Genomic DNA, 18,969 nt, shown 5'->3' on the forward strand with positions numbered 1-18,969 from the left:
GCGGGGGCGCGGGAGGGGGGCAGCTCTCGCGAGAGTCGGCGCGGGAGTACGGCCCCCGCGTGGTCACGTGCGAGGGAGGGGAGCGGGCGACGCGGCCGCCATGATACCTGGAGTGGCGGAAGTGCGCTGTTTGGGGTGTCTCGGTAGATATGTCTGCTGAGGGCGGTGAGGCTGGCGCGCGTGGCTGGTGACGCGCCTGGTCGCGTCAGCGCGGCGGCGACTTGGCGTTCCACGAGGGCGTCGGGCAGCGTAGCGACCAGCTGTATTGAGCCTGGTTGTGGCTCACCCCGTGGCCCTTTGACCCCGTGCACGCTTGCCAGCTGCAAGGGACGCTGCCTTGGCCCGGCTGCATGTTGGGTGGCCAGCTCTGACTCAAGACATTCCGGGAGGTTTTTTTAGTTTCCCAACATGATGTAATGTCACTCATTGTACTGTTCGACCTGTTCACAATCTGCCTCCTGGATTGCTTTCAGTAGTCACCTGGCCGATTCCCTCAGGCTCCAGCCCAATCCGGCAGGGTTGGCAACCCCCACTGCGGAGGAACTGCACTGTTACATACATGCGGTCCTGGGGTGCCTGTCAGTAGGTCCCGGACCTGCAGCAGGGAAGCAGGGGAAGAGGCTCCCCACTGGAGGCCAGCAGGGCCCTGGCAGAGGGAGGAGCCCGACAGCTAGGGGTGACTTGGGAGGGGTTCACAGAATTACACAGGAAAGAAAATCAGTGGGGAGTCATTACTGACTCTCACAAGACAAGAACAAGGGAGCACAACCTGAAGCTGGCAGGTAGAGCCCTGGTCAAGGTGATCGTACATCCCCTTTTTGCCAGGACAGTCCCTTATTTGAGCCCTATCCCAAATGTCCCCACTTTTTTTTTTATTTGGCTATTTATCCCATTTTCTTTTGCCAGCTGATGTATTGCATTTTTCATATGGCGTTACATAAAGAAATGTAATTGCATTTTTTTTCCATACCTCCATTTCACAATAACATCCCAACATTTTACCACTTGGTTTGATTTACAATAGGTGGTAGTGGCACATGGCGGGGACTCTGGAATCTACCTACCCACATGAAGTGCACATGGGATGCATGGTCAGCTACAACACGTGAGGTTACAGAAGTAATCAGTAGTGTTTGCTATAAAATGTCACAAACATGCCTGTTGCTGTAAGGAAGACCTACAAAATCAGCCAAGCTGTATGACATACTTGTGGAGAAAGCAATCTGGGCTCATGGTAGAGGTGATATATTTTATTAGACCAACAAGATTTTTGCAAAAAAAATTATTTAATTGCAAGACTTCAGGCAGCAGCTGTGACATTACTCAGCACCTTCAAACAAAAAAACACAGGGGCCGAAAGTACTAAATGTGCAACTCCAAGCATTTCAGATTTTTTTTTTTTTTGTTAAGCAAAACAAAAAATTTGATTGGCGTTTTGTTAATCACATTTTTGCTAGTGAAGGACTATTTGCTTACCACGGTACGTCATGGACACCATTTCGGGCCAAGTGACTACATCATTTTAAGAAACTCTACCAACCTAAGTTTTCATTTGCTCACACAAAATCCAAGGCAATAATTTGCAATGTATTAGCTCTTTTGTCAACAGAAGAAGTGCATTGTGATTTGGAGAAGTGCTCATTTATTATGCTTAATGTGGATGCATTGAACAAAAAAGGGAGCAAAAGCTGTTTCTTGTTCTTGTATTCTTTTTTCTTCCAATTAGGGGAGTCAACACAAAAATTACTGAGTTTTCTTTTCTACTGGGCGAAACATCTGATGTGCAGTGTGCATTTCTCTAGCAAGTGATTAAGAAGTACCCTGTTAGTGCGAAGCTCATTGGAATTCATGCAGACAATACCAACACTAACTTTGGTGGTGCCAGATGTCCTGAAAAAAGCAATCTGTGGCAAAAACTCCAAGCCAGACTAAGAGTTGAAGAGCTGAAAGACTTCTGCCAATTTGTCAGTGTTGAGTATTTTAAATTACTACAGCACAGCAGCACACAATTCTTGTCACTGAAACCAGTGTTGGATAGAATTCTGTTGATTTTCAATGGGGTTAAAGCATGTTTCCTTTCTCAAGAGAAGTGCCTGACACTGTTAAAAGAATGTCGTACCCGTAATGGGTCGAGCGGATGAGTTAGTTAAAGTAGACACGCAGATCTTTGAGGCAAGCTGTGTTTTATTTAAGAGAAAAAGAAGTAGAGTATACTCACAAAATCCAATATAGCATGTTCAAGCCTTGTTACCTCTTATGCGCAATTTTTAAAGATACCCCTAAAGATGATGCCTGGAGCAGATCAGCTAAGCTGCTGGTCCCGCAAAGCTCTTAAGTCATCTGTTCCCCCAGCAGTACACTTCTATGAGAACCCAAAGATCAGCACATTTTGCTCATATTTTGTCTCAAATTTATTTGCATACGAGCGGAATTTAGAACCAAATTTGGATTAATCCTTACTGTGATTGGCTAAGTGGCTATCCTACTTGCAGTTAACAGACCTTGCATACTTTGTGCAACCTAGTTCATATTGTATCCTCTTGAGGTTACACGTTAGATGGGTTGCACTGATTATTTGTTTTGGTGGGCTGAGTTGCTCACCTTTTGATACAGTTTTGCAGTTTGCCAGCGCAGTTGCTTTATTACCTTGACAATGTTGTGAAACCACGTTTCCCTGTTTCAGCAGTCCCGTAGCAACCGTACAGTCAGAACACTTGGGTTTCTCTTTTGTCAACTTCATGTCTGGTTTCTGTACTGTGAGCAAAACTGAGGATATGGGTACCACAAAGAAGTCTTCAACGACCTTAGCACTAAATTGTAGCTTGCCTTTGCCAGTAAACAAACAGCCATGTTTCAGAAGAACGTAGAGGCAATTGAGAAAAATGATGTGTTGGTGACAGAAGTTGCTCTGCAGATACATTCCCTGTGGGATAATTTAGCGGAGAGGCTTGGACAACAATTTGTCACAACAAAAGCAAAGAACCTACTGCAGTCTCTTGTAGACTGTCGGCAAATGAAGGAACAAGAATTTTACAACACAGAATTGTACAATGCCTGTCTTACTTGGAGCACTGGAAACCTGCCTTTGAGCGTGCAAAAAAGCTTGTGTGGGCCCTGTTGAGCAATATGCCAGTGTGGGATGAAATAGAAGACAGCTTCGCTATGTGCCACACTAGAATTCCGACCTTATGTATGTTGGATTAAAATTGCCTTTTTAAGTGGGCCAATGCAAAATCAATCATCTCGTCATCTTTCTGATTGCAACCAGATTGCTGAAAGGTGGCTATGCATTTTTCAAGGGATGGACAGCAGGGCAGTACAATATGCAGATCTAGCTAAGGCTGTGGAATTCATGTTATGTTTCCTGGGCACAACTGCCCCTGTTAAGCATGTGTTTTCTATTATCAACAATGTGTGGTCTCCTGAAAAATCACATCTACAAGTCTCCACCATGAAGGCTATGTGAGTTAATTTTGATCTGGATTGTACTGTGTTCTGTGACAAGCTGCTGAAAGACAAGCAGGCCCTCTAAAAGATAGCATCATCAGAGAAATAAAGCTGGCAACAAGCAACTTCACACCCTGAAGGACAGCAAGACAAGGAAAACATCAGTAATCACCTTATTGTAAGTACATACTTTGACTGTTTATGCTGTTTGTATGGGGGAAGCTACTGTATTCGTTAACTTATGAAAACAAACCCATTTAGTCTCTTTGAATTCATATTAAGAGCGTTTCACTATATTGTGTATTTTTCTTATATGTTTTTGCATATGTAACTGAACTCCCCTGAACACTAGTAAAATCTTATCCAGGTGTTCTGGTTTCAGCATGGGGAAGTATAGTTATGCAAGTCATAGTCATGGAGAAGTAGGGGTGGAAGGGTCCTCCAGAGGTCATCTACTTCAACTGCTCTGCCTGAGGCAGGATCATGGTTTTTCATCCCATCCCATACAAGCCATCACTGAAACTCTATATAAAGCTGCTTTCAGCCCTGACACAACATAGACCTAGCACTCTAACCTGCCACACATAAAACAGTTGAAGCATTGTAGCTACTGTCCTGCTTCTATGAAATATTATCAATATACACTCAAGATGTCCCAGGTAGGGGGCCATACCCCAACTTTGGAGGAAGGCAAAAATCCCCACAGTTCATACTAATCCCAAGTACAGTGATTTAGTCTGACCCTGAATGGAGGGGGAAGACCTCCCTATCCAGCAACCTCTGGTTTTGCTCCCAGCAGAAGCATTGGCAAATCCCTGTCAAAGTCCCCAGCCTTGGCTGCAAGGTTCCCTCTAAGGTGCGCACATGCACAGCAGTGTACAACGAAAAGGCTGTGCACCAGAAGATGCTGGGGCAGGAGCCTGGCGCAGGCTCCGCCAGCTCCGGAGAAGTGCTTCGTTTCCTGGCATCAGGACTGGAGAGTGGAGCACTTCGCTGGAGCCAGCGGAGCCTGCGCCAGCCCCCTGCCCCAGCCTCCATTCCAGCCTTGCCTCACCTCGGGGAGGAGCCTCTGCCTGCCCCGAGTGCAGTTCTGCCAGCTCCAAGACACTGCGGGACATGCCCTCCGAACCCTGTGGGGGAGTGGAGCAGTGTCCTGGAGCCAGCGGAGTGTCACTCAGGGCAGGCAGCGGCTCCTCCCCGAGGTGAGGCAAGGCAGGGATGGAGGCTGGCGTGGGGGCTGACTCTGGGGAAGTGCTTCACTCCCTGGCCCTGATGCCAGGGAGCGAAGCACTTCCCCGGAGCCGGCAGAACCCATGCCAGCTCCCGGCTCTGGCCCCCGCCTCCAGCCCCCAGCTCCTGCCTCTGGCCCCCAACCCCAGCCCCCTTTGATAAGTGTCCCATGACAGACCAAGGTGGCATACTCAAGGACCGCTACTCCTTAGAGGGAACATCACTTCACTGGAGCCAACACCCAATGCCTTGGGGAAGACGAAACCCAGAAGCTTGAGAAATACCCATGGTAGAAAACAGGTATATAGCTACACCTAGATCATTCCTGACCAGTGGCTGTACCACCTCCTTGTGAACACTTTCAGTGATGGGGAGTCCACAACTTCCCTATGCTGTCTATTCGACTGCCTCAGTATTCTAACAGTGAAGACATTTTTCTGGCTATCCAATCTAAACTTACTTTGCCACAATTTCAAGCCATTGGCCCACATCCTTCTCTCTGTAGCAAGACAGAAAAGATGATTTCCTTCTTCTTTATAGCAGCCCTTCAAGTATTTGAAAACTGCTAAGTTTAGAATGAACACAAGGAAGCTCTTTTCCAAACAGTGTGTTGTTTAGCCATGGAGCTTGTGGCCACCAGATGCTATGGAAGTTTCAGTTTAGCTAGATTCAAAAACAGTTGGATAAATTCTGGAGGAAAGGGACAGCAGTAGCTACTGAGCACTGGAGTAAGGAGCACAGCCCCTGAATCAGAATTTCCTAGCGCTGAAATCCTGGAAGCTGCAAGTGAGAGAGGAAGTTTGGAAGGGGGGGGAACCATACCCTGTTTCCCCTCCCTTTCAGAATCCACTGTGGACACAGGAGACTGGGCAAGATGACAGGGGTGGGCAAAATACAGCCTGCAGGCTGGATCTGGCTTACCAATTGATTGGATCTGGTCTGCAGGCAGGTGCCAACCAATTAATTGTAAACCGGCCCATGTGTCAGCCCTGGTGATGATCTGCCTGGGGCCAAGCTCCTCCCACTTCTGCCCTGGGCAGCGTGTGCTGCATTCCCATCCACGCCTGCCAATGGTCCTGGCCCCAGCCGTCATGCACAGCTTCCTGGCGGGGCTGCTTCTGGTGCGGCTGCAACTGCCCAGGTACTGCTTGGCCTTCCCCCACCTCCAGCAGCTCCTCCTTCTCCTCCTGCCCATGCTGCACCACTCTGGGCAGCAGGTAGTGCAGGAAAACAACAACAGCCACAGGGACGTGAGCTGGGCACCACACACCCAGCCAGGCCAGGGGTAAGTTGCACCTGTGGGTGGCCAAGTGAGCGGAAGGTAGCTGGGACCTGGAGCTGGCCCCTGGAACCTAGCATGCAGGAAGCCCCCCACACCCACATGCACCCCCGTTGCCTCTGTCTCCCACACACACACCCCTCCACCACACACACAATATACAAGAGTTAGACTTTATTTTGAGCTATTATGCAATTGCTTCCATATACAGTACTCAAAAACACATACATCAGGTCAAAAATTATTTTTTTAAATAAAATATGTTCTAGTAGATGTTTGACTTTTTAGTATATGATTTGATTTTTTTATCTGTAATTTGTTAAAATGATATTTTCTGAAAGATTTTACATGTGTGGCCCTCAGCAGCTTGGAAAAACTCGTTAAGTGGCCTGCCAGATAAAGCGGTTGTCCATCCCTGACCTATTGTCTGACCCATAAATGGTAATTCTTATGTTCTTATTAGTGACATGGGGCTGAAAAGCACCTTCCCAAAGTCTGTGTTAGAGAATAGTAATAGCTGTATGTAAACAGGGCAGCCACAGGGAGGAGGAACACAAGGTGCAGGGAGACACCAAGGCTGGCAGAAGCCATGATGGATCTTGCTAAAATGGATGCAAACAAGGGTCCCTGGCCTTATTCTGTTAGCTCCTGATTCCCAGTACTCTGTCCATCACACTATCCTGCCTCTCCCTGACTAGGGAGATGGCCAGGTAGATGGATAAGACAGGTACATGTACACACATACCTGCACATACATATCCACTGGGATAATGTTAGGGCTTTAGGATATCCTGAGACAAAGGCCAAACACTACAGTTTGGTGGGGTAAAGGGAATTTCTTCCAAATCCAGCCCTGTGCAGTAGCAAGTAATGAGTTCTCAAGAAGAGCACAAGATATGATAAATGACTCCTATCCTCAGGTAGGTTCGGAGAGGCATGGTTTGCCAGCCAGAAGGCATATGTAGCTCCCAAAGCCAGCACACACATTGTAGCTAGTACCATGACGTTTATAGGCAACCCGTGTTCTTCATGAGGTGAACAGCTGCATGTAGTTGCTTCTCTCTGAGCCATTGTGATCTACACAAATAGAATTGTGCCAGTGTTGGAAATGCAATGTGTGCTGCTCTGCCTCTCCTGCCTATTAAACAGCTTCATCTTTGAAAGGAAGGATTTTGCACAAAGTGGGAGGAAGTTGTTGTCTTGGGGTTTCATACTAGTTTCATAGTAGTTTGGGGTCAGAAGGGACCTGAACGGATCACCTAGTCTGACCCCCAGACTAGATGGGTTGCTTTGCTCTTCTATAGTACCTTTCATTGTTGGATTCAAAGTTCTTTACCGATGTTCATTTATTTTACCTTACAACAGGTCTTTGAAGAAGGTGTTGTGCCCATTTTACGAAAATGAAAATGGAGTTACAAGGATTAAGAAGATAATTTTCAAGTGTCCATTAATTTGGGGTACTACTCTTGAGACATTAGTCCTTAGAGCTTCAGAGGTGCCAAGTACCTGAAGTACGGCAGTGAAAAAGAAACAAACAATTTTGACTTGTGGTCTAAAGTCTCTCCCTTTTAAGTGATAATCTCCAACTTTTTTTTAACCTTTCTTAAAGCTGGAGTTTTTTTTCCAGTTCTTCCAACAGTTTCATTTTCAGCTCTTTTTCTGTCCTGTTAGACTGGAGAATTGGTAATAAATGCACATCCATAAAAACTAATAGCAACCACATTATCAGATTGCACTGACTTAAGAACATCATCATTCCATGTGAACACCACTGATTATACAGTGAAGGAGACAGCAGTTCATATAGTTTTGAGGAACTTCAGTATACAATCTCTTCACTCTGTAAACCACTGGTAGATATTAGAAAATAGCTAATGTCGTTACTGTTCTGTAGGGTTTGTCCAGTCAACAAACATGGTTTGACGTTGTTCATAGATACGCTAGCATAAAAAGCAACTATAGACTTGCAGTGCCAAAGTAAAAAATAGATTACACCAGTAAGACATACCCCATTTATGTTGTAATTAGCATGTTAATTGCAACATAAATGTAACGTGTGGAGAGGGCCCTGGTCATGTATGCTGGTATGGCACATCTGTCCTGGGCTTTTGCCCTGACAAAAAAGACCCAGTATAGATAGGTTTTAGGGGGTTGGTTTTTTTAATAATTAGGTTCTAAACAGGACCTAAAGGAGCTTAATTAGAAATATTGCCAACCCAACTACTACTACTTCTCCCATAGTCCTCACAGGTTCCCCTGAGAATTTAATCTAGTCTCTCTACTTTCCCTCATTACAGCAAACAGGATTGCATTTGGCTTTTAATATGTTCTAATGAATGATTTTACAACTGTCCGTAGAAACGAGGGGGAAAAAAACAAACCCATGGGTTCCAATTCAATATTTTTTTTCTTTTGGTTACCACAGATGGAATTTAATAATGAACTCATGCTTTGCAACAGTTTTCTTGGTACAACTAGCACTAAAAAAATTAGAACAGTTACTGACTGTTAATAAAGGGTTATGTACAGACATGTAATTTCAAACAGTAATTCTCAGAAACTGTGAACGTGCTTCAGTTAAAGGTGAAAAAAACTGTAGTCTTGGTGAAAGTGCCCATGTAACAATGGCCCACCTTATATGGTTTATCAGCCAAAATTGACAGTCAGTAAATTTGTGTTTCTATTGCCTTCAGCACTAAGCTTCTCTTGACAAACTATATCATATTTCCTGAATGCATAAAAATTGGAACACAATTAAAAATGGAATTCCTGATCAGCTATTTGAAGCAGTCTCTATTTTCTATATAAATTTGCTCTCAGGCCTAGTCTACAGTAAGGGGTAAACTGTAGGATGGAACGTTAGCTCGTATGTGCCAATACATTTGAAGAAGCTGATGTAGACAAGACAAGCACCTTTAATGCGTACTATACCGAGCAACTTAAATCCTAGGCTTCCACTAGGCTTTCAAAATATATTAAGAAGACACAACACCTTAAATCCTAGTCTGGATAGGACGTGAAGGGGCACTGGCTGTGTGGTCATCTTTGTGTATGAGTAGGCCTATTGCCTTCATTGAACCTGAACAAAGCACAGAGAATGTTAGTGTTGGAACCTGAAATCCTTACTCTGCCTGAGTGAGGGCCAAGGAAAAATAAAGCAGGAATCACTGGTTGTTCTGCTTGAGTACTGACAAAAGCTGTTTGCACTAAGAGCACTTTTGTAAACATTGACAAATCTGTTAAAAATAGAGTACTGATTGCTCATGGACTGGTCTGGACATGCAAATAGGAATACTAGCATACAATACAAGAAACTTATTCCTAATGAGGACCAGACTAAACTGGCAAAGCTGCTTTCTGTTCCAGTACAAGATGACCCCTCTCCCTCTGTTGAACCAAAATAAACTATTCTTTTAAATGTAGTTTTGTCAGTCCAAACCGCATCAACAAGCAGGACTCCATGTTATTCCCTCCAGCAAAGCTCAGATCTGGCATAGCAACCCTACCTATGACCACTTGCTTTTCTATAACTTAGGAAATCGCATCTCTTGGAATAGTAAAAAGTTCAGTTATGCTCCAAAGTCCAGAATAGTCTTTGGCCAGCCCTATGCTTCCTTACAACCTGGGACTCGCACGTCTTTTGGCTCCTTTCCTTCTCGGGCTTTCATTTCAGCTAGAGGAAGCCAAAACCCAGCCTCCACTATAGGTTTCAGCTAGGGTGGTCACTGATGCAAACCCAGAATACAGACATCCCCTTGGCCAATCAGCAGTGAGGGGTGGGGCCACCACAAAAAAGCCGCCTCTCTCCCTGGCTGCGAATCCTGTCCTGGCTGTGCACCACTCTAGCTCTAGGCACAGCCAATAAAATCATGAAGACAAGTGATTGACATGAGTTTCCACTAATGAACTGAAAAACAGGACTTTTTGCAGTCCAGTCCTCATTGAGAAACAGACAGGGGACAGCGTTTAAAAATAGGATGGTCCAGTATGAAACAGGATCTGTGGCTACCCAGTTTCAGCCCAGAAACCCTCATACTATGCAGCTGAGGACAAATCCTTCCTAATCTTCAGTGTTTCCCTGAGCTGCTGCTTATTGAATTTTTTACATTTTTTTCTCTCCACCTGTCCCCTATTCTGCCTCAGCTTCAGTTTTGTATAGCAGCTGCCTCTAATAGTCTGCTTAGTCACAGCTGGGCAAGGTAATGAGGTTACCTCTATCATCAACCTTTTCCTGGCTGCTGTTTTGTGGGGCACATATATCTCATTGCAGGTTTATGCCAGAGTAACTTTGTTGGCCAAGGATTATCACTTCCTTATAGCATATATCATTGAATACATTCTTGTACATTCATCTCTATTTGAAGAGGAATCAATTGCCCTACCATTAAAATCCAACCCCAACCTGCCATTATGTTTATAATAAATAAGGGTAGCACTGCTTTTGGGACCAGCAACCATCTTTTCATTGTAAGTGGATTGTGTATGGATGTAGCGTCTGGTGCAACGGGTCTAGGTGATTCCACATGGTAAATGAATAATCATTCTAATAAAAAGCAGGTGATTTCTGTAGACTTGGAAAAACACCACAAGTCTGATGGGAATGGAGCTTATCTGCCAGTGTTTGCTCTACCCTAGGGACTGAAAGAATATCCTCAAGCAGCACCAGCAACAACTTCTTGGCAGCATGTTCCTGCAATTTTAGCCATTTCTGTGCTGTTTAAGTGACAGAAGATTAATCACACAGCCTCCAACTGTTCTGAATCACAACTCCTCCACTGGTAATGGGTTCTGACAAGGACCAAGCCACAACTGGCTGTAATCCATAAACTCCAACAATGAGGAATCCACATAATCAAATAGCTGCACTCAAAAAGCAATTAGGCACTCTCACTATATGCGGAATCCTGAACCGGTGGAGCTGAAGGGTTTTAAGCCCAGCAGCAGGCTGATAAATGACTTTCACTGATTGCTACAGCATCTAGCCAACAGCTGCTTTATTCATATGTGGAAGAGTATAATTTAATTTACTTCCATGGAGTTACTCCTGATTTATGCAAACACCTCTGAGTGAAGTGTCTACACAGGAAGCTAATGCACAGTAAGCACACCAGCTACTCCAACTACTCCAGTGTAACTCCCTGTATACATTGTGGTATGTTTATAGTGCATCAGATTTTACTAGGAGTGCCACCATGAAAGCAAGACCAGTCACTTGCTGCATACCCAAACCAGTTTCATTAGACATTAGACAGCACTGGGAATACCCACTGTCACACACATACACCCAAGACTGAGAGAGCCACTACATGTGTATGTGAAGTGGGAGGGAGTTGGCAGGGCCTGTCATAGCAGTGCTCCCTAGCATCATCCTATGGACTAGAAACATGTCCAAAGAGTGTATTTGTCTGACACATCTTACTTTCACAGTGATCTTGTACTTAGTGGGCTCTTAAGGTGTGGATGCACAAGCAAGTTACAGTATGTTATGGTGTGGGCTTCTGGTACTTTAGGTGCTCCATAGCTATCCAGGGGTGTAGGTTGGATGGAATGAAGACTATTCATTCTACCCAGGATGAGCACACACCAACTGCAGAGGCCGCCTCAGCCTGACAAAGGGTTTTTAAACCCAAAAGCTTGCTAAGACATTTTTTTCCCAACTATTTAAGTTGGTCTAATAAAAGATATTAGATACACCTAAAGAACCTTGTCTGCAATAGCTATCCAGGTGCCTACCTGCTCTTACATCACAGGAAATGCAAAGTGGCTTAACTTGCTTTCAGTGAGGAGCAAGCTACCTTGCATTAACACAAACATGAGCAATTATGTGAAGTAGTTGACACACTGCTGGTTCATACACTATCTTGTAGCAAATCATTCATCTACTCACATCCTAAGACTGGGAGTTAGTGCAGAAAAGCTGCTGTGCTGTAGCTTAAACTACGCTAAGATACACTTTAGCTTAAGCTACACTAACTTTCCTTTAGGTGCATCTACACATGTGCTTTACTGTGGAGTTGACAAATTAGCTCCGAAGTAAAGCATCACTATCTACACATGCACCAGTATTATGGCACAGCTAACTAATTAACTCTGCTGTAGGATAGTACTGCCTTACAGTGGAGTACTTTACTGCGCTGAAATGCATGTGTAAAGGCTGACTGTGGGTGTACATTGTGCCCAGTCAACCCAGCCAACCAGGGGCCTGCTCCACCCTGGTTCAAATTACTGCTGTTCCAGGCACATGTGTAGATGCTGTGCCCAGGAGCAGTTGACTCAGGTGCAAGCTGCCCTGGTGTTTATTGCTTTGCATTAATTTCATGTGTAGATGCACTGTGTGTATAGAAGCCCTTTTTAATAAGTCTCACATCTATTTATACAACATAATCTATGCCCTGTCTTACACAGTTCTTCTGTATATGCCCACTACCTGGTGTGTCCCTGCTACAGGGCCTGGCCAGTTGTGCCATGTTTAATAATGTAGCAAGAAACCCTTTTGTCTGCCCCCCTCTCTCCCGAAATGTGAAGCTCCTCCATATGACAAAAGCGCCTCTTTTAGTATTTGCCACCTTTTGGGGATGCTTTCTATTTTCTACCTTCCTCTCTCTTTTTCTTTTATTATATCATTATTATTTTTATATAAGGTGTATTTGTAGTGACAATAGAGCTTGTAGATGCTTTTACAAACGTACTTGAAGTTTAAAAGCAAGTTGTACCATGTAACAATGTTAGCAAGAGCAGGAATCTCAATATGGAGCAGGTCCATGAATGAATCATGGTTGATTGTGTGACACAATAGCTAGTCTGGATAAGCATGTTAATGAGTGGCAATTAACACCACAAAACTACAGACCAAGAAAAGGAAAGAATCAATCCAGAGCCAGGAACTCCCTGAAACTTCACTGTTAAAGGTGCAGAAGCCCCAGTTTGAACTAATCAATGCTGGAAACAGACCCTTGGGGCTGAAATACCCCCTAATCAACCACTTTCAGAGCTCTATTCATCATGGCAGTGAATCAATCAAAATTCATCAATGGACTCCTGAGACTGAAGATATGTGTGGACATGACCCCTAGGGCTGACAGCTGCCATCCAGCAGCTACCAAGAGGGATGTCCCTCGAGGTCAACAACCCCTGGATTGGGTAAGCCCTAGAATTGGGGAGTCACCAAAGTCTGCCAGAGAGGGATAAAAGGCAGCGAAGAATGACCCCCAACAGTGCCCTCTTTGACCTGACCAGCACCCTGCTTGTCCAGCCAGAAGGACCAGCTGGCGGCACCCTTCTGCAGCAACATTGCACTAAAAGAAGCCTTGACTGGTCATCTATGGCAGACTCCAGTGCTTGGGGATAGGTATATCTTTATACCAATGCTTAGTGTTCAGAGCTAGCTACTTTGAGTGTGTGTGTGTGCATAAACGTGTGTGTGTTTGAGGGGATCAGCACCAAGGTTTATGGTCTGACTTTTGCATCCAATAAACTAGAATTTTATGATGATCCTGCAAGTTGGTCCATTGTAGTCAACACATCGTAGGCTAAATGTAGGCCGCGCTTTGTAGCCCTGTTGTAACTTGAAAGCAATTGATGGCCAGTTATTGCAAGACACTTACCACTTTTGTCAGTGCTTGTTTAGTTACTCCTCAAATGTGTGCGTACTGGAAAGCCTGGTCTAGGCCATTCATACACTTACCTGCCTCTGCCACAGGAAGTTCTGGGAGCAGACAGCTGCCACTACAAAGCCACCAGAGCATGTGCTCACCCAAGCACTTCAGGTAGCCCCGTGTGACTACTCAGCAGCTGTGCCAACAGAACACAAAGTGCACATTGCAAAGCACCAATTGCTGCCATGACAGCCAGAGGAAGGGATAGATGTGTTTACCTATATCTTCAGCAGGCTGCTGGGCAGAAGACTTATTGTACTCAAAGAAGCAGTCTGGCACCACAGAGGAGTTTGAGCATGAATGCACTCCAAGTCTTGCTAGCAGAACAGTTATATCAACATTTTCTAGCGTAGACTAGGCCTAGCATTTCTAAAGGTGTTAACTAACAGGCTTAGTTTCCCAATCTGCTCATTTCCTCACAATGGGGGCATCCTGATGAGCGCGTACATGATGTTTGCAGTGCCTCAACTGTACATGTGCATCTGTTCACCGTGCTACTAATTAGCAGCAGGAAAGGTTTTTTTTAACACTGGGAGATGTCAAAAAAGCAGAATGGTGCACACGGCAGCAGTGTACGCCGCTGTAAAGGGAGCCTGGTTGGGCACAGCCATGCTCTGGCTGTTGGCCAGGCTCTAAGTGGCCAGCTTGGTGCTGCTGCTGCCACAGGAGGCCCCCAGGACTCCCAGCTTTCCCTATCCCACCCAGGACACTTTGCTGCATGTTAAAGTGCTCATGCAGGAGCGTGCCCATGGACAAACAGCAGCGGCACAAATATGTGCCGCTGCTTTTTGTCCCATGGGAAGCATGTACCCCTTCACATGTGTGCTTATCAGGACACGCTGATGTGTCTCCCTATATAGGTCATGACTTTTATTAATAGCGCTCTTGCAGGGAAAAAGGGTCTTACAGAGGAAAGTTATAGAGACCCTGTCTACATTAGAAAGCTCTGCCACCACGGCTATTTGGTGTCTCTCAGACTTACTCTTTCATGTGTACTCAGTGCTACTCCAAAGGTAGCTACATTGCTTCATTTCCAGGCTTTGATATATGAAGAGTGGGAGTGAATGGGTGAGAAGTGCTTCACAATAGCACTCTCAGGCAGTGCAGATATGCTTTTCCTCTACCGTTTAGATCTGGCATCTGAGATTTTTGTCTCTGCTTCTCACTCCCAGGATAGAGGGGTATGCTGGAGACAGGCTAGAGAGAAAGCGGCTCACGTGATGTGACGAGGATCACACTGCTTGCATGCTACACTACGAAGAGATCTACACAACACAGTGAGAAGCAGGGTAAACTAGCCAAAGCAGAGCTGTATTGACATGGGTTTCCTTCTTTCCATACTCAGTCTAGTCAGAGCTAGTTTAGGTATCTTCACCTGGAACTGCACTGGGCAGTACATAGTCCCTATCACTTTTTTGTGCTTTCCAGGTCTATAGGGGACTGAAAACAGAATATCAATTACTGTAGTCCAAGGCTGCTCTAATGTACATTAAGGCCTGAGTAGATTCCTAGGCTGCTTTGAATACTGGGAAAATAAAGGTGACGTGTAGTCAACTTTACTAGCACTCACTTGTCCCTAGTGCAGGAATGTAAGAACCAAGGATCATCTTAGCAAAGCAGTAAATGTAACTCAGTTGCATAGGTTCATTTGGCTATAGGGCTGCATGCTAGGACCCTACCCTGAACAGTTTGGTGAGAGAAAAAAAAAAGCTTACCTTCATTTTCAGTAAATGCCTTGGCGTGTATCTGGTTGTAGGAAAACAGTCAGCTCTTTTGACTGGATGTTCTGTTAGCTCCTAGGCTTATATAGTGACTTTGTCTGCACGATGTTTACTATTACTGAGACCTGAATAAATACAAGTGTAGCTTCTAAATAGGGATGTGTATACTTGGCTTGGCTAACTTGAATGTTTTAATTGACTAGAGAAGGAGCTTAAAGTTATCAATATATGAAGCAGCAGAGGGTATTTTTAATATTGAATTAATAAATATCTCTGCCTACATTATCCATGCAGTTGCATAAACCTATGAGTAGCCAAACACAGTCCTTTGTCAAATGCCAAGGCCAGCTGAATATGGGGGTGAGTTCTGTTATGTGGCAATGGTGAACAATCACAGAAAAAATTACTTTCTTTTGCCTAGAACTGTCCCATCTCCCAACTCTCTGGCTTTCTGCAGTAGATTTAAAAAAGCACTGCATATATCTTTATTACATCACAATAGGCAACATTCCCTTTTGATGTCAAAAGAGTTTACTGAGGAGCACAGACATACAGGGGCAATGAGCAGAAGCTTCCAGAGTAAGGACCCACTGCAAATTTTATGAGTCTACTGAAATCTTGAAGGGAAAGGATATTTGGGGGACTAAAGAACACATGGGAATTAGAATAAGCTCTGCTACAGACTTCTTTGAGTTTAGGGAATTACCTTATGGCTTTCTCATCTCTAAGATAGGTTTGATTTTTTTTCTTCATATATGTGTCATTAGTTTAATTCTTTTAATGTCTGTAAAGTGCTGTAATAGACTCAGATGGAAGATGATATAAAAGAGTGTTATCTCAAGCTCCATAGAGCATTCCAGGGCAAACATGGTTCACAAGATAAACCCAGAGATTTTCAAATAGAAATCCATACTGTTAAACATTCTGACCTGCTATGCTTGTTCTTAGTTTTTTGCAACAGAAGAATTGCTCTATTATTTTTCTGTACTCAACCCCCACCCAAAAAATCTAAGAGCTGGCGCTTTCTGAGGAGGGCCTTGAGTCTATGGAGAGGTACCTCTAGTCTAAAAAGTCTCAGTGGATGGATCTACACAAGATGCTTAATGCACATTGGAGTAATTAGCACAGCTGGCAAAAACCATGGTAATACGCAGTAGATTGAGTCCAACGTGCATTAAGCGTCACACAAAAAGCATTCATTTGCACTAAATGTGATTACAGGTACTAACTTAATGTTCCGTAATTACTGAACATGTAGACACATGGCTAGATAGTTCCATTACTCCCAAACTTTGGGAAAGGTTTGTTTTTTTTAATCTAGGTAGAAAATCATAAACATGGGATTTCAGATAGAATTACAAAGTTGCAATGGAGGTCAAAACCCAGTTTACAGCAGCAAGCTGGTTAGAATTACCATTACAGTTCCACATTTCTGTTCTTTTCCAAATTGGGAGAGTGTCAGTGCTAGTATGTCACCATAAGGTGGAGCCAGTTCACATGTGGTTGAGAAATTAGCCAGTTCCTTCCCTCCCTCCCCAGAAAGAAGTTGGTTTCAAATGTGTATTCAGGCATCCTTGCCAGGTAATTAGTACTAGTACCATCTAGGTGAAAGTGACTTTCTTATAAAGAACTAATAAGTGCATACAGCCACTCTACAGTGGATGGATTTTATTTTCTCAGGTTACCACCAATTTGGGACTTTTGCTTCAGTTTTCTCCAGTGGCCAAGATGCTGAGACAGCCTATAAAATCCAGGACTGTCCTGGCCAACCTGGGACATATAGTCACCCTATCCATAGTGCACATTAGTGGGCACAGTTCTTTCACATAGGCTGCTTATGACCTGCCCTGAGTACACACCATTAATTAAACTCCCCCTCCCTGGTTGAGAGTCTTAATCCAGGTGTTGGTAACCTACAGCCCACAGGCCAGATCTGGTCCACAGACGTGAGACTTCGGCAGCAGAGGATATCAGCTGTAGGTGCTCTCTCCATGCTTTTGCAAAGACAGCTACCACTGGATGTGGAACTTGATCGTGAAGATGTACTTTAGGGCTAGGGAAAGAAATTACACATAAACTGGTATGAGTGATTGCAAACTGGTCTAAACCTGTAACAGAACAGAAGTTCAGTTAGGGTGACCACTTTTTTTCCAAATTGGAAAGTGGAACATGTCTGCCTCCCTGCTTGCCCTGCACCTTGCAGCATGGCCAGAGCAGAGCTGCTACCCCTGCTGCTGCAGGCAGGGGCACCTTGCCTCTCCATAGCAGCACAACTGGCGTGGGGCTCCTGGGGAGAGGACAGCAGGGTGAGAAGCCCTGAGTCCATACCCTCTCTTGTCCCATGCACAAATTTGTGGGGGCATGTGTCACCCCCATGTGTTCCTCCTTGGGAGTGTGTGCAGCGACAGGGAGCCAACCCCACTCCCAGCCCAGGACAAGCTACCCATGGCTTTGTCCCACTCCCTGGCTGGGTCCCATGGCTACCCATTCCTTCCCCAGACCACATGCACTGCCCTGGCTGGCCAGAGCCCTCAGCTGCAGCCCCAACCCCAGCCCCACTCCCTCCCTCCCTGTGGAGGTCTCAGTCTGCCTGATCCACTTACCTGCAGGCATCTGAGGGAGCTGCTCTCCACCACTACTTGGGGCTGTATTGCTGGCCACATGCAAGTGTTCATGTGAACACATGCATGTGGTGCCCCCTACTTCCCACTCTCCCCAACCCCAAGCAGCCCCTTTCAGGCAGGAACTCTGCCAGCCTGCAAGGGGAAACCTGCCATTTACCTTGTTTTTCTGCAGCAAATGGAAAACCCAGATTCCTGCATGATACTGGGGGACAAATGCTATCCCAGAGTCATCCAGCCCAGGATGGGAACATGATGTTCTCATTTCAGGACTGTCCCGCCTAATTAGGGACAGGTGGTCACCTTAAGTTCAGCACATGTTGACCGGTTTCAAAACGGCAACCCTGGTTTAAGATAGACCTGGATGGATGACAGATAGACAACACAGGCAGCCACAGGTAACCAGGGGGCAGGGAAAAGTGAGCAGAGATCTGGAGGTGGGGGCAGGGGGCATGGTAAGTGGGCCTGATCCAGGCCAGCAGGGGAGGGGAGCAGACCCCAGTTCAACACTGAGGTGGAGACTCCTTTCCCCCTCCTCCTGCAGGTCAGAGACTGGCAGGGGGCTGGGCCAAGCACAGGGAGGGAGAGGAATCGCCCTCTGCATGGGGTTCTCTGCCACTGGCCAGACCACAGCATGGGGGGAACCCAGGGCCAGGCGGAGGAAACCCAGAGGTGTAGGGCTTGCCCCCTGTGGGCAGACCCTGGTTTGGCACCAGGACAGGGGATTCCTTCCCCTCCTGGCAGGGGGGAGACAGCAGGGGACTTGAGGCATGTGCCAGACAGCCAGTAGGGGATGGCCCCGCTCAGCTAGCTGGGCTTGGCAATAGCCAGTGGCCTGGGAGGTGTGCTCAAGTGCTTTCTGCTTTCTGGTCTGGGTCAATCCAGGCATCTGCCTACTTTTCCCAACTGAAAACTGAACATGAGTTCATTTAATCTACGCATCTTAGAGAAACCTATGCAGATTGGATCAATTCCACCTCAGGCTTTTTGACTCTTTGTACTTAGCCTAGGTGTGC

General features: G+C 45.5%; 1 protein-coding gene and 1 long non-coding RNA gene across 3 annotated transcripts in view; one reads left to right on the plus strand and one right to left on the minus strand.

Annotated features, from left to right (window-relative positions):
- STON2 (stonin 2) overlaps positions 1 to 18,969 on the minus strand; it is a 171,563-nt gene that overhangs the window by 30,133 nt on the left and 122,461 nt on the right. The gene's annotated exons all lie outside the window — the stretch shown is intronic.
- LOC109321526 lies at positions 1,330 to 11,495 on the plus strand. Of its 2 annotated transcripts, none has more exons than XR_002104075.1 (3): positions 1,330 to 2,112; positions 2,793 to 3,625; positions 10,527 to 11,495. It is a non-coding gene; the product is annotated as an uncharacterized LOC109321526 (long non-coding RNA). The 2 variants fall into 2 exon arrangements; XR_002104074.1 differs by lacking the exon at positions 10,527 to 11,495 and adding an exon at positions 7,322 to 10,393 and having other exon boundaries at positions 1,331 to 2,112.

This window comes from Crocodylus porosus, unplaced genomic scaffold (genome assembly GCF_001723895.1).
Source record: "Crocodylus porosus isolate Cpor-Errol unplaced genomic scaffold, CroPor_comp1, whole genome shotgun sequence".
Lineage (NCBI taxonomy): Eukaryota > Metazoa > Chordata > Crocodylia > Crocodylidae > Crocodylus > Crocodylus porosus.